This window comes from Dermochelys coriacea, chromosome 3 (genome assembly GCF_009764565.3).
Source record: "Dermochelys coriacea isolate rDerCor1 chromosome 3, rDerCor1.pri.v4, whole genome shotgun sequence".
Lineage (NCBI taxonomy): Eukaryota > Metazoa > Chordata > Testudines > Dermochelyidae > Dermochelys > Dermochelys coriacea.
This window is the reverse complement of record NC_050070.1, coordinates 209,663,023-209,680,188: the sequence shown is the minus strand read 5'-3', so window position 1 is coordinate 209,680,188 and position 17,166 is coordinate 209,663,023.

Genomic DNA, 17,166 nt, shown 5'->3' with positions numbered 1-17,166 from the left:
GTGCTGGGGCTATGAACTGCCAAGGCTAGCGGTGCCGGGGTTCAGCCCTGGCACAAATTAAGCACAGAGTTTGCGAGAACTGCATTTGTCCTTTCCTGGTGTTTTCCTTTATAATCTTAAACAGTAATAGTATTTTCAGCCTGGTGCTTTCTCGTAGCCAGCCTTTGCTTCTGAGTCATCCTGAAATAATTTAAAATCTCTAGAATACAAAGAAAAAAATCCCTGTATGGCACAAATTTATGCTAGTTGAATTTGCTTCAGCACAAGTAATGTGACCATGCCTCAATGTCACACGAAGTCTGACTTGTTTTACCATCCAGTAATATATTAATTTTTCGAAGCAGCTGTTATTTTCTTAGTGTCCTTGCATACACCTGCTACATTGACAAATCTTGCAAAATACAATGGGAAAACACTACTTTTAAGGAAATACAAATGCACTCCTTGGAGTCCTTCGGTCCTGGGAAAGGCAAGACATTATTATTTAACTGTAAAAATAAAAACCTTCCAAAGGGAAAAATGCATCTCTTCCCTCTCTGCTCTGCAAACTGATGCTCATGTACAACTCCTAAAGAAGTCACTAGAAGATACGCAGCCCTCCACATGATTTCCTGGTGTGGCGATGTACTACAGGAGGCTCCGAGGAGCCCATAATTAAAGCTGAACTAAAGGGAAGGTTGGGGTGATTTCCCTGCCAGCAGTGGAATCACACACATACACACACACACACCCTGGACTCTACTTATTCAGCCTTGCTAGAATTTATCCCTGGGACATTAAAATCCTTCTGAAGAGCAAATGTTTTGCTCTGGAAATGAACTGGGTAACAAGCAAACCCCAAGCTGCCCCACATCCAGAGACACGTACCATATGCTCTGTTATGCCATCAATATATAATCAGTCTAGATTTTACAAACAAAGTCTCTGCTTTCCAAGCCAGGGGGATGAACCAAAATGAGTCTGCCAAGTGAGGCTGCTCCTTCAGTGTGAAAACCAATAAGCCGAGGTCCCAGCCCCTCACCCCTGCGTTAATCCCAGGTGGAACAAGCAGCTGGGGGCAGGGAGGGGCTCTTGTGACCCACTGGCAGCACCTCCCTGTCTGGGAGGGAAAGGCAGAGTCAGTGCCGCCAGCGCGCTGGGAGATTGGTGCAATGATAAATGTGCAGCCAGACAGCCCCTTGCTAATGACATGACTGAGGCACCAATGTGCCTTTTTACAGTAGGTGTTTTGAAGACTGAGCCCTCGTAAAATGTGTCCCTGATACACTCATTTCAGACAAACGTATGCAAATAACTGGTGTGTCGGGCTCAACCCTCCCACTTGGGGTCAAACCACATCCCATTAGAGAGCTCTTTGAGCAGAGGGGCGGGAGGGGTGTGTGTTGGGTGTAAAGCCTCTTTGGGAAGACTGCAAAGCAGCCATGCGGTGTGGAGGCTGCTGCGAGCCCCAGACACAATGGGCTTTCCACTGTTCAGTGCTACACGTGGGCCGTGAGGAGGAGCGTTGCAGCTGCCGATGGAAGTCACAGCCCCCAGGTGGGCAAGCCCCCAGGACGATGCATGGGGACAGCAGGCAGCTGTCTACATGAGCCAGCAGGAGACACAGGGTTTATGCTCCATCCCTCAGAGGGAATGCGGTGCCTGACCCTGGGCGGACGATGGCAGGCATCTCCGTCCATTTGGGAGTCACAGCCATGAGCCCTCTGCGGGAGCTAGGTACCTAAGACAGGTGATCCCTTTTTCATAGGGAGGTGGGGGTCCCGCTATAGCCAGTGGGTAGGACACTCACCTAAATTACGGAAACCAGGTCAAACCCCACCCCCCAGCTGATTTGGCACAGAAACATGATCTCTACCTTCCATGTGAGTGCCGATGGGGTATTTTGGGGCAGGGCTCTCTTACTCTCCTGGTAATGCTGTTCCACTTGATATCAATCATTAGATATTCACCAGAGAAAGGACTTGAACCTGGGTTCCCCCATGAATGCCCAAATCAACAGGCTACACAGTCACTCTCACTGCCTCTTTGGCTCAGGCCCCTCAAGCAGCATGGTGTGTTTTCTCTGTGAACCTTGCCGGGGCTTAGGCGTGAGCTGGGGCCAGGCCTGGTTGGCCTTGCATGTGCTCACTGGCCGAAATGAGAAGCTGTGTGGAGACTTTGCTGGCAGAAACATAGGTGTTGAAGTGGCAAAGCAGCAGCTGAGTGGGGTTTCCGAGAACCTAAATTTTGGACATAGGCATGTAATGTGGCCGCTAAATCCCCCTGTGGTTCTAGCTGTAAAGCCCTAACTCTTGTGTGGTTCTGATGGTACCTGCATTCCTGGTGGGACTGCAGCATAAATAGCTGCTTTAATTAATGCAGGCCTAACTGGAGTGGCATAATCCCTGGCCCACGAGTGGGGAACTGCTTTCAGGCAGCAAAGCATGCATTGCCACTGGAGGGCGAGTGGGCTGGTATCACATGGACAGTTCAGATCATGCCCATATACCCACGCATCGAAGTCTGGGAGGTACAGAGGTAGGTAGATTTTATTTCTCTGTGCCAATAACTGCAACTCCCCCATCACCACGACACACTTGCACCACATTGCCATAGGTGCCGATTCCACCGGCAGCCAAGTTCCCCGCCCCTCCAGCACTTCCCACCACCAAACAGCTGGGGGGAGGAGCAGGGATGGAGCATGTTCAGGGGAGGAGGCGGAGAAGAGGAGGGGCCAGGGTGGGGATTTGGGGAAGGGGTTGGAATGGGAGCAGGGAAGGGGTGGGAGGAGGCAGGACCTCCTGGAAGGGGTGGAGCGGGGACAGGGAGGGGGCTTTAACTGAAATAATTCTAAAAGTAAATGCATGTTTTGTCATTTGAGTGAGGTGCATTACTGAGTGTTTATATTTTATTAAAATCCCTCTTCGCATTATAGTTTTTAAAATGTTAATACATTGACTTTTAATAGCATACTATATTACTCTTCATTTTTTTCATTTTTGAGTATACTTTTGCATTGTTGTATGAAAAGGTTTCAGTGATGTAGCCCTCAGGTCAATGTACTCATCCTCATGTGGCCCTTGTGGTGATTTGAGTTTGAGATCCCTGAACTAGATGATCACAGGTGGTCCTTCTGGCCTTGGAATCTATGGATGTTTGCCAACAGATTTGAAGTACAGTTAAAAAGTGTCCCAGTCTGTTACCTTTCAAATACCAATGGCAAATGCTGACTTATTAATGGTGAACTTTGCATCTTATCGGAGAATTGTGAGGATTAGACAATATTTGTACATTTTGTACTTATTTCTCCTAAAACCTTTCATTAAAAACAAAACATTCAGATATAGAAATCAAGATTTTTTTCTGCAATATTTAGCAAATGCAAAGTATCATGATCAACAACTGACTGAATAGTTTACCCAAGTGTGATATTTCAGTTAATATACAGTGTAGTGTAATAGTGTAAAAGCTAATCATTAAAGGCCATATTTTATCCCTTTGGTCATGCTGAATAGCACTTTACACCATAAGTCATTCAATTCAGTTCCACGGTTGAGAAGTCAAGTGCCTTTAACAGAATTTGGGAGCCATGTCTCAGCACAAGGTTCCAGCTAAACTGGTTCAGAGCCCTGACGAGGTGACCGCTATGGATGGGGCTGAGCCCTGCTTAAAAAGGTTTTCTAGTCAAGGCAGGTTAATAACAGTAGCTTTCCCTGTGTCCTTGAAAAATCCTTTGCCAAGTTTCTGAGGAGGGTTTGAACGAGGCCTGGCCTCGTTGCTCACTGATTTCACTGGCCTAGCCTGTGGCCAGAGTCGCCATTAGTCAGAAGCTGGAACATGGCTTTTTAAACGGGGTGCTTACTACAGCTGGGTGAACACCTGTCAGGGAAGCTTTTTTCTGTCCACACTTTCTCAGGATGGAATTACAGGTCAAAACCAGAGAAAAAGATCACAGAGTCGCCAATAGCCTGATGGTCAGGGCACCCGCCTGGGACTGGGACTGGGAAGACCTGCACTCAGGGTCCCTGTTCTATGGGAACTTGAACCTGGGTCTTGCACAACCCAGCAGAGGGCCCTAACCACTAGGCTAGTCTCTGGTGGGCTGCTCACTCTTCTTTCCCCAGAAGAAATTCCAGCAGGTCTCATTTACATTCCACATTGGAATGAAAACTCAGTTTGAAGCCTTGACATTTTGCACAAAACAGAATTGTTTTCTGCCCAGCCCTAGTTCTGACACACCTTGGCGCTTACTGGCTCCACACACAAAGGCTGACCAGAGAGTAATCAAAACCAGCTTGCCTGGATCCATGGCTAATTGTTTTTCCCAGGGCTTCAGACCAGACAGACAGGCATATTTTACCCCTGCCTCTGACAAATCAAACTATGCTAATACTAAAATCAGAACAGTTAGCAGCATTGATGCACAGTCTATCATTACTCAGAAGTGCCCTTAGTATCCTTGGCCCCAAACAATACTTAGAGAGCAAATCAGTCAGAAATCGCGCAGGCAATGCTGACCCACAATGCTGGGGAGTCCTGCTTTCCCTGCACAAGGACACACAGTCGCTGAATGCTTCCCAACAAGTGATAACCATTATTTACTAGAAGTTCTGAAATCCGCATGCGTTTCCCATCTTCCTGAGCGAGGGAGAAGAGGTCTGGTACCTCTGCAGTTCTATTCTCCCTATTTTACAGTCTGATACATTCTCCAGTCTTGCCCCAACTGGCACATGGATCACTGCCCAGAGCCCCCCTTTAATCCTATACAGAGGTTCCAAGAGAAGATCCCTGTGCAAGATTCCCTGGCTGGACTGGACTGGACATGATTTTCCTAAATGCAGCAATTCCAGGATCTGGCCCGTGGGGGTCAGAAGAAGAGACAGATTGGTGGACATTAAAGAAAACCAAGCAAGATAAAGAGCAACCCATGTAAAATTAATTGTTAAATGGTAGTTTTTACATGTTTTTATGGTACCTAACTAATACAAATACTGCTGCAATGTATTAAGGGTTTGTTCTGGGGTGCTTGTGACATGTATAAATCATCTGAGCTTCGCTTCTGTGGTTCCAAGTTTCAGCAGCAAAGAGAAAGATACAGCTGAGTGAACACTATTTTATTTTCTTGTGATGTTTTATCTTCACTTATACATTTTTGTTACATTTAGTAATAGAAGAGTGAACTAATACTAGGACGTGTGAATTTAAAGCTTAAATAGGCACCTTTGCTTTTCATTGCTCTTATTTTTAATCACAAACTTAAAATGGGAGGGATTTTCTTTTCATATAAAAAGAAAGAAACAGATGATTTTTGTGGTGATGGTGGTGGTTACACAATACAAACCCTGCATCTCTGGGATAGTTATATTTGCACTGGAGTTGTTCCAGCCTGTTGAATGAGTAAGCAAAGTATTTAAGTCTTCTTAAAAGAAAAAAAGAAAAAATTCCCGGGTGACAGGGCTCCTAATGAACTCCTGACAGTGAGCCAGGAAAACATGACTTTGGAGAGTTTGTTGTGTATGTGCTAGTCAATGCACCTGAAAGACTGGAAAGAGTCTTGTTATGTATTGACTAAGGGGGAGATTTTCAAAGTCAGAAATGACAGACACACAGCCAGGATTTTAAAAAAACATGTTATTGTCTATTGCAAGTGATGATCTTTGGGATAAATGCATTTTTAACAGGATATTGACTCAATATCCTGTAATAGTTTCCTGTCTTCAACCCCACCTCCACCCCCACCCCAACAATAATTTTATTTAGTACTGTTCCTACCTAATGTGCTTCATCACCAAAGTAACTGGATATATTACATGTAGTAAAACACAGGGTTCGTGTTACTACACAGGTACACTGGGTATATTTTAATAAAAGCTTCATCAAAACATGTATACAACTCATTAATCCTCCAAGGAACTGACAATTTGCCATACTTCTTCTAAATCAAACTATATTCTGAGTTAATGAATCTAAGAGGAAAATGTGCCCTAAAAATGGGAGATTTCTGTATTTTTTTCAATTCAATACTCACTTTTTCCAAGCTCTTCTTATATAGGAATCGACTAAGCATAAAATAAAAATCGCCCTTGACTGAATTCTTAAATACCAAGCTTCGTACAGTGGCAAATTTTAAACAGCTGAGTCAGAAGCATTGTTCATAATGGAGAATCTGCAACAACTTCACATCACTTCGAATGGCTTAGCTATAATTCTTATTACATATTTATTCAACAAAACACTAATGCTGAAACCCACAACCATCTTACTGTGAAAACTCAGAGCAAGTGACAATTACCATACCCTGAGCAGCTGCTCACCATTGCCCTCGTATTTTATATTTCATGCACTAGTAATCCACTGAACCAAAAGAATAACCTTTTGCTAGTCAAATGGGTTTTAGTTGTGACAGCGACAACAGAAGAAAAGAAAGTCTCTAACAAAAAGTAAATAAATGAACCTCTAAAGAAGATCTGTTCTCAAAGCCTTGACACTCTGTACGTGAACACAGTGTTTTCTAATGAGTAAGAGCGAAATCAGTGAAAATGCTCCCAAAAGAAAACAGAAAGAGAATGTAATGTGCTTTCTAACCATGGAGGGATCTATTCTGTCCTGATGAGTCATTAATGGAAGACAAACGGACAAAGCTTGCTTCCCACAGAATATTTCCATACACATTTCCTTTATAACACGTCCTCAGCAAATCTGTTGACAGAGAGGGCTGCTACTTCTCCTGCCCACCTGCTAGGCTGCTCCCTGTGTCCCACTCAAGTCCATTTGCTGAGCTATGGGTGTAAGAGGGAGAAAGGTGGTCAAACTCACAAATTCTGCTGACAAGAATCTCGAGGAATAGACCTTCCTAAGCACCACTTGGAAAGCCCACAACCGTATTTCAATAATTATTATTCTTACATTTGTACAGCAGCATAAAAGGCCTAAAATAGCCACACTAGATCTATTGGAGAGGATTCTAAATTATGAATGTGGATAAAACTCTGTCGGAAGTAGTGGGTGGGGCCTGTTTCTCTGCTTTTAAATAATCAATAGACTTAACCATAATGCAATTGTCTATGTATTTATATAACAGTGAGATCAGGGCCCCATTGTGCTCGGTGTTAAACAAACATAGGAAGAGAGAGCCCCTGCCCCAAAGGGGTTGCAATATGAATAGACAAAACGGTGAAAAGGAGAAAGGAAGTGACTTGGTCAAAGTCACATGGGGAGCGGGTAGCAAAGTCGGATTTCCTGAGACCCAGCCAGTACCTGCACCACTAGCCAGCTCTTTTTACTCTCTTTATGTACCAGGGATTGATAATGATGTAACTTTTTCTCAGCTTTTCTAATAGTGATAGGCCATGAACGGGAAGTTACGTTTACACTAGCATTTGTTTCCTTGTGTTCCTACTCCCACACTTCAGCCTTGACCATCAGGGCAAGCAAAGCTCCAGTTCTCATTTGAAAACAGAACAGGTCAGTTATTGTGAGGCTTGCAAGACTTACTCATTTTTGTGAGCCTTATGTAACCGTCACAAATTAAATGAAAACAGCTCAAAAAGCCACTCTGCCTGAGAATGAACTTCAGCTGTTGTGCAACTCGGCTCAATAGACCTGGGGCTGATTGATAACAGCCGGGGTGAGGGGAGCATCATTTCACAGACTCTGTCCTTGCACCCTCGGCTTAGCGGGCTTGTTGGCGTGCTGTAGAACAGGTGACTTGGCTTTGCTTTTCTGGCTGGAGAAGTGAGGAGTCCTCTGGGATCCGTCCATTCTCCATCACCTCCCAGCAAGGGTTTCTCCATTAGCGCATCTCTCCAGCTTAGCTGGAGGGCTGGACCAAGCCCATTCCAGTTCCTGTCTTGCAGGAGGCCACTCAGAAAGGATTCCCTCCTCCGTGGACTGAGTGTGCTGATTTCACAGCCCCCTTAGAGGCACAGATGGAGGGCTCCAGACAAGCTCAACCCCAGACTGCGATGCCCTGTGCGCAAGCATATGGTCCTGCCACTAGGCAGCTGGGTCAGTGTCAGAGGGGCTTGGATTTAAAAACAGTCGTGTGTTTCTCTGAGGTTTACAGCCATGCTGAGGCTGGGGAACAGGTGAAGCACCTGGTTTCCATGCTGCTGCCGCTTGGGAGGACACCCAACTATCCAGATTCAGGCTGACTGTTCATCCCCCAGAACCATACCACAGTGTCCTGGTGGTTTGATCCCCCCAGAGGGCACTGAGCTATTATAGGGCATGAAACCAGAGGTCTATGGAACATGGAGTATCAAGCACTATGGGCAACACCTAGAGCTTGTGGTCCATTTTCTGGTAAATATTTTCAAGTCTGCAGGAGCCTCCCACAGCGCAGAAAGCCCGAGCCCCGGCACACCCCCCTCCCCTTGTGAGGCTAAAGCCACAAGCCCCTAGCACTTCCCCCCTAAAGCTAAAGCCCCAAGACCCCTGCCCTGCTGCTGAAGCCCAGAGCCCTAAATGGAGTAGGGAGTGACCAGCAGGGCTCTGGGAAACAATCTCTGAGAATTTAAGCCCTGGTGACACCCAACTAACAGCTACTGACTTTTTACAATATTCAGTCACAATAGGCCCGACCCTGAAATCCCTTCCTTGGGGCCATGCACTGGTGGGTGGGATCGATGGCAGGAATTGGCGAGCACAGATTATTCCCACACCACCCTCCCATGCAAAAGGGGGAACCAGCAGCCCAGCTGTGACTTGGGCAAACACCCATAGAGGGCAAGGAGAATTTGCCTGCATGACCACACAGCAAGGCCCCCGGCTTTAGCTTTTCTTTGTTTTAATCAATAGCATCTCCTAGTAGCAGCAGTTCCTTCTCCTAGATCATTGCTTGGAAAAATATCAGGGGGCAGGAGGTATGGCAGTTATCTCCCCCTGAATTAGCTATTAATTGTTCGTGTAACAGAAACACAAGGAAGGAAACTGATTGAGCCTGGCATGTCTTCTGAACAATATGGTCTAGAAGTAGAATAAAGCGACTTAATTTTAAGATACAAATGGCTCCCCTAGAGCCAAAGCTCGCTCAGTACAAGCTGACCTGCCATTGATAAGAGGATTCATCCTCGGTTAATATTCTGAGAGCTAACAAACAGTTAATCTAAAGAGGTAGCACTTCTAAACAGCCTGCTGCTCGATTTCCTTATTAATAACACCCCCTACAGACAGCTGGCAGAATTGTTCCTAATACCTCAAAGCCATGTCTGATATTAGCACAGACTGTACTGGAAAAAAAATAGTGTTCAAAAACAAGAGTGCACTGCATTTTCTAGCCTCCTGTTTGTTAACAGTTTTATCAAATTGTACACAGTCCTATATGTTCACTCCCTTCAGACCCTAAAGGAATACAGACTTACACCTGCTTTCTATTTATACAATTCCACTGATTAAAATATTCACAGCTGCACTCCATGTTCACAGAGGGATGGGAGGAAATGAAAGGGAAAGAGTTTCTGTTGCAAAATGAAAGCACAAAACAGGTACCAAACAAAGTCCATTCTTAAAGGGATGTCATCTGCTTGTGTGCATCTCTTCTGCTGAAACTCCCTAGTAGGAAACTTGACAGTCACCTTTGCACAGCATAAGCATCAATGAATCAATGCAAAGAACAAACTTTGACTGACTCAACACCCAACAAAAATACTGTTTCTTCATGAGCCCTCTAGAAAAAATAGTTCATCTGTCTGAAAATCTTCCACCAACAACCTGCCATGGTCTTCTCAGCTCTTCCACTCAGAGGGTGCTGTTAAGAGGAGTGGATGCCCATAGCAAAGTAAGGACAGCCACACCTCAAACTATGTTATATGCATGCACTTGGTTATGTGCTCCACCCAAACCACACTTGCCTGAGCTCAGATGCATCTCATTAGACCCACTCGAGCACTCATGGGAGGGCCATAACATTCATGGTACCTCTAGCCTCATGTTGAGCTACAACATGGATACAATGTCAACCTTCCAGTGATGGGGAGACCAGCTAAGGCACCAGCTAATATCATGATGGGCCTGGCCTTAGGCCTCTTTACTCCTGAACTTGTGATGAGGCAACCTCTTGGACTCATCCCTCTGCTAAAATCACCACTTCCTTCAAATTGCCCACTCTGCTAGATTTACAGCCATAAACACAGCTTCCCAGGGGCAAGAGACCATCACCACAATGGCTCACCATGCCATTCATAAAGGGAAAAGGCTGCTGCTGAAAATAAACTTGACGGTGCACCTTCAAATCAAAGAGGTCATTGGACTGGGTTGCAATAAGCATGAAGGGCCAAGAGTGTCCCAAAACCAGCAGCAGTGCCAAAAACACTTGTTCATTGAGGGAATGTAAAAACTGATCCATTGGCTTCAGTGGGAATTGGATCAGACACTAGACTGTATCTGCGATTAGAAATTTGAAGAGCAGCAGATCTGCAGGTGAGCTGTAAGAATTGGATCCATTTGTAAACATATAATATGTAAAGACAGGTTATTTTTATTTTAATAACCTTGTCATCTGTTATATGGAAAAAGATTTTTCTAATCCTAGTCCCATATACTGTGTCTGAATGATACATTTGATATATCTGTGATGATAGGTGAGATTTTTGAACAGATCAGATATCATATAAATCATTTACCCACAGTGCTTTTCCCATTTTAAGCACTAAGGGTGGCAGCTGCAACTTCACAGTTAAGATTGTATCTAACTTCACTTCTGATAGCAAATCGTTAACTCTGCACTCCATAAAACCCTAACCCCACCCCCTCGCTTTGAAATTTCTCATGGGTGGGCTCCTGCCCGAGCACACTTTTTGAGGGGAGGGTGGGAATGCAGGTGTGTATGTGTTGAGTTGAGCAGGATGAGGTATTTCCGGGATATAAGAATTGAAAATAAAAAAAGATTTTTTTCATTTTCAAAAGAATTTTTCTTTTCATTTCTCCCCAAAATGGCTTGGTTCAGAAATTGCACATTTATTTGTCCTCAATAAGAACTAGTTGCCTTAAATGCTTGTTCAACACAGAAATGCTGAGGAAAGTCCTAACTGAATTAATTAGTGAATTTATTTAATTAAATTGGGGGGGGGGTTGTTTTTGTTTTTGTTTTTTTTAAAGAAGTTACATAAGTACAAATAAAATTAGGAAGCAGTAAACTTTATAATATCTAAACTAATCTTCTGCATTTTTCCAAAACAAGCTAAAATTGGAGTAATATTGGACAATAAATTGGAGTTTAATATTTTCAAACTACAATGGTTTCACAGCAAGCACACTGAAATGGGAAGACAATAATCCCCCTGCTCGTGTAGTCAAACTGAAGCTTGCCAAACATTATGGTTCTAAACTTGTTCGTAGTTTAACATTTCAGAATTATTCACTGTCAAAGGCAAGGTATAGAATTGCGTGTTGTCTGCTAGGCTCTCTCTACGTTCGGGTTAGCACTGCCACGCCTTTGCTGAATCATGTGTATTGTATTGTCAGTGTTATTTTATTACCAGTGATAATGAAAGTAACAAAAGTGATCTTCAGGTTTGCAAAGTTGTACAATTCACTTTATTGTCATGCTTTGGGAATTCCTTTATGTGGGGTGAGTGAATCTGCTACAAATGGCATGTGAAAGTTAGTTACATTTTTTCCCCCTATCTAAATGTACAGTAAAAAGTAAAGAGAAAGATTTATATATATTTTGACTTCTATACAAGTTGCTGATGGAGCAGTGCAACGTGGCTGCAACTCAGCAGAAGTGGAAAGGGAAAAGAAGAGAAGCGTGTCCCAATAAACAGAAATCTTAGGGCTACAAAAGCTTTGTAGCAGCAGCTTAAGAGCAGAGCACCAGCACAGGCTGGAGTTTCAAGGAGTCTCTGAAGAAACCCTCAAAAGCTGGCTTTAAAAAAGATTTGTGCCACTTTGGGAGGCCTGGATATCTTTGCCTCTCACTGGGTGTTAATAATTTTATTGAAGTCATTTATTTCTGTTTGGACTGATGCCCTTTATTTTAACAAGTCCTTCCAGCTCTTTCGCCGGTGATAACCACCAGTGACAAAATGGCACTTTCATTGTCCTCTTTCAACCATTTATTTTCTTTTAAAAACAACATTGTTCTAGTAACAGTCTTCACATTTCTGAAACACAGAGCAGCAGAGTGTGATAAATTCCAGGTTCACATTAGCAAAAAATTTGCTAATGATCACAAACACTACTTTGTTAAATTTGAAAACAGATAAATTCAAAGCTGGGATTGAGGTCTATTAAAATTCCTAAACCTCAAATAATAAAATCTATTTATCATCTCTTTAATATATATGACTAATTGATTTCTACATTGTGTCTTATAAATAGAGTCAATTCTAATACCTGTATTTTGCAAACTAATCTGTCAAAGAAGTGCAACAACCTCAATAAAAATACGTGCCCTGTTCTAAGATTAAACATTGCAAAAGAAACTATTTTATTTTGTGCTCTTCATGAACTTTCCTGTTTTGAGATTTAGTTAAAGACCCAAGCAGGACTAATAGGAGATGATCTCCTTGGACAGAAATCCTAAATTATACCTTGATACACACTGCTCAGTGGCATCTATAAAATATACATGTATCATAAAGGAAACACAAGTAGAAAGAAACACGAGGTATTGAAGAATTGTTTTGGTTCTCTTTTCACTTTGCTCAGCATCAATCCTCTTAAAATACCATTCATAAAGAAAAGAGCATCAACTGTCAATATAAAGTAGGGACAAATGTATGGTGTACAATATTAAACAATAAGATTCTTATTTTTACAGAGTCATCCCCTGTGGATAGAAGGCTCTTATATATAAGACCTACATGCACACAGTTCCTGAAGTTTTACAGAAATCTTAACATGTTTAGGATTTCTTCCAGTGAATCCCTGATAAACTAAAGCTGCAAAGGACAAAAGATATACTAATCTTCTTTGGCACTACAGATTTATACCACACACACAAACTCAGAAGCAAAACTTCTGTGACTTAGAAATTGGCCTCTGTATGTTCCTTGTGCTCAATCTGCCCACTCAAGAGGCAGCTTTTACAATTCACAAGCAATGCCCCTGATCATATAGTGAACATAGGAAATAAAAAAGGGTAACACTGATTCTCACATGCAGGGCTGTACAAACATTTTAACTAGTTAAATATCAAGAAGCGGGTGACATCCTGGTGACATTTCATCAGTAGTAATGAAGCACTTCAGAAATGATTTTACCTAATTTTAAATGTGTGCAACTATGTCATGCCACAGAGTGTAAGATCACTTGTGAAACAGGTCCAGCTATTCATAAAGAGAGGATGATATGCATCTTTCACAGCAAGAAACCAAATAGGATTCAACCATCAGAACCTCTAGATGTCCTGGTTTCATGCTGTGTGCACTTCTACCTCTTTTGACTGGCCTTCCAGCTGGCTGCCTGGTTTGTGGGCAGCTGGTTAAAACAATGCGTTGGTGGGGTTGCTGTATGGAACTCAGCTTTGACGTTAGGAGATAAGTCCCCACCCACATAGCATTAGTTTCAGTTTCAACATGCAGAAGACATAATTGTGTAAATTCTCCCCCCTTTGCCTTCTCTCTCATTTTTTCTATAGCTCAAAAGTACAGTTAATGCACAAATTAATCTGCCGTGAATTTGCACGGTGTTTAATCTCACATTAAAGTCTCCAGAATTTTTTAACATTTTTCTTTACTTCGATCAGTAGCTGATATTTTGTTTACAACATCTGAAGTGCTAAATGCAAACATGGGTGTCATTCTCTATTCACAGTAACAATCCCTGGAGGGTAATGTTTGCTGGCCAGAGGTCTATACTTATTTTATATAAAGGTCACTCAATACAAGTGCCAGAGACCCCATATCTGTGGGACAGGGAAAGCCAAACAATGGATGTTGATTAAGAAACCTCTCTCAGAAAGAAGAAAAATGTAACCCGGTATCCAAAGTCAGACAAGTTAGAGATGTAAAGTACCTTTTTGCTCATCCAGTCCTATTCTATGGCAATGCAAGATTGCACCCTGTAGTACATTTGTTAATACTTTCCTCTTTGGTGTTTAAGCCCCTCAAACACCTGCAGACTTGTTACAAATTCCCTGCCCCTTAGGCTCCTTGACAAACCTTTATTAAGCAACCACCTGCCTTAAGCAATTGCCTCCAGATATCCCATCAGAGTTTACAGGGTTAAATTACCTGTTTTAACAGCCCATGGGTGAAATCCCAGCCCCATGCAGGTCAATGGCAGCACTGCAAGTAGGCCCCAGGATTTTGCCCAAAGTATCTATAAAGCTTTTGTCAGGGAATTTCCTTTTTAATTTAGAAATGGAAAATTAAAACTTCTTAAAGTATTTTCTTTCTAGGTTACTTCTTTTGAAAAAAGTTACTTTACAAAAGAATGAAGAGGGGTGGTTTTAGTTGTTTTTTTTAACCCACAGCCTCATGCACAGGATAAACTTGAACCTCTCTGAAATTTGGGCAAAAATGACAAAACTAAAAACAAATCATCAAGCCATGTAGAAATGGTAGCTGTTAGCCGGCAGCAGGAACCAGCATCTAGTGCAAACCCCCCAGCAGGCAAAAGAAACTACCAGGACAAGGGTGCATACAGACATTTTGTCAGGATCTCTGTTTCTGCTGTTTAGAAGTTCCATGGCCATTGGGGCCCCATTACGGTGGAATTTATAAACTCTGCAGCCGTCCAAGTCCGTGCTGACTCTTTGGCCCCTGCAGAGTTTGTTAGCTCCACAGAAACTCAGGTGTCTGGCAGGTCTCAGACCTCTACTAGAGGACCAAAATAACTCTCCAAGGCACTAGTTATCATTTAAGGAAAATGAATTAAACAAAGGTGCAGTTTTTAAACTGAGCCATTTTTGAGATATGACATTACAAAAAAATCATTGTAAATCTTCAGAGCTGGAAAACCTCTACAGTTTCCAACTCTCTGATCATCAATATGCCTTGTCCAGACACCTCAAAAGAACTCCCCCTGGTTAGAGAGCATGCACACAGCATCTTAGATGAAAAGCAGGTTTTAGACCAACTCCGGCTTTATGGAGAATGAGTCACAACATTAACTGTAACACCACTCTTGTTGTGGCTCACTTTCCATTATAAGCCTATAACTAATACAAGCTTTCTCTCCAAGTTAAAGAACCAGCTGAAAATAGCCTAAGCTTTGCTAATAGCTACCGATTCATTCTAAGACTTTGATTGCCTGAACCCGCTATAATCTAGTTTCCCAAAGCACAAATTCGAACATAAAATAACTCATGATTACTACCTCATTCATGTCTAATGTGCCCATCACTGCAGCTCGTGGGCACTCAAAACAAAATGAGAAAACAGAGCAGGAAGCATGCGTTTCTCAAGCATTGCGCTTGTCACCCTCCATTCATCACCAACAACATTCTCGCTGCTGAGCGGTTGGTCGCCTCTGAGATCACTGGGAGTGTTTTCTCGTTGACTTCCAGGGAAAAACAGTTTTCCTGCAATTTTTTTGTGTAGATGCCAAGTATCGTTTCCCCATCTTAGCCTCCATGATATTGGTGCCTGAGAATTCCAAACCAACTCTACCTACAAGCATGCCTTGTTTTTAATAGCAAACATTGTTCACATGATGCCTTAAGGGTCTGATAGAAAGATTCCTCTAGACTTTAATGGGCTTTGGATCAGGCCCCATATAAAAAGGAAAGGTATTCTGCAGCAGGCAAAACTACACTGCATGCATAACCAGGGGCAGAGGGTGGGGGTGATGGATTTTCAGTTTAATTTAAAACACAGCAAAGAAAAGAATTTCGGATAGCATTGGGGTGACCATACCATTTTGACTGTATTTTCTATCACCAGTTCTGAGTGATCAGGCTCTCTCTCACATATATCAAACGTAAAAAAAAAATTCTGGCTATACTTTAGTGATGTGATTCTTATGTTTGGAGCCACAAATTTAGCTCATTTCATGAGTGGAATGGAACAGAGGTTTATGTGGGTGGAGAGTTGTTAGACTCAGGAGCTATCTGAATTTCCCAGCTTGACACGATCATTGCCCTGTGATCCCTGTCTCGGATACCACAGCAACACAGAAGGGAGGGAGAAGGCTATCTGCTGTTGGGACCAGATACTGAGAGTGAGACAGGAAGCTGGGTATCAAAAATCCAAGTCCCAGCTAATAACATCTCTTTCACATACTGAAACTAAAACTTCCCAAGACATTGTACCGAGATCCGGAAAACAAAGAAAACCACCATTAAAGCTAAAACCAGGGGGGCTGGGACAATTTTTATAGTGGGGGTGCTGATGATAGAAACCACGAAACCACATATTTGGTGTTATTACTACTTCAAGCCAGGGGGGTGCGGCAGCCCCCCCAACCCTGCTATTTCCAGCAGCACTTACTAAAACCAGGAAGATTGTGTAAAACTATTGTTAAAACGTGGATTGGCAGTTTAATTTTTAGAAATGTTAAGTTTTCTGGAAGGGCCTTTTGTCTGTTACACAGCTTGTGAGCGAGCCTGGCTGGCCGGGGCCCTGCCACCGGCTGGGTTTACTCTCTCTGGCTGGGATAGCGAGTCTTTGCCAACAACATTGGACATTGCTCCAAGTCTCAGGGAGCTTGGCCCAGGGATCGTCCCTGCCCACGGTGCTCCAGAAAAAGCCCCACTGCAAAGGGCTGTGAGGAAAGCGCCTGGTCACTTCTGGCCATTAGTATGTGTTACCCCAGGCACCACCCTGGACCCAGACCCCAGATACCCCACTCCCCTGGGGTGCAGTGATAAGCGAATGGGGAGCAATGCAAGGGATGGCGGCTCAGGGAGGGCAGTGCTGTGACCCAGGGAGATGGCGGCTCCAGGACACATGAGGGGAAGTCACTATGGTCAGTTGTAAATAAAACAGTTACACAAAGCACCATGGCCCCCTCTGGGTAACCTCAGGACTCCCTATAGAGCCCCTCCTGGAGCAGGGGTGAGTGTGAATGCAGGAACGTCCCGGAGCCAGAGAAGGCATCTCAGACCCAAGCCAGCTAAAATGGGTTCCACCCTCAACAAGCCAAGATAAACCCAGCAGGGCCTAGAAGAACCAGAAATAACTAAAGGGGCCTGGGTGACCCAAATGAGTCTCCTGAAGCTCAGAAGGACTGGGGAGCCCCCCACCCCACCCCTCCCCATTGCCAGAGTATGGGAGCACCTCACAAATGCCAATGAACGTC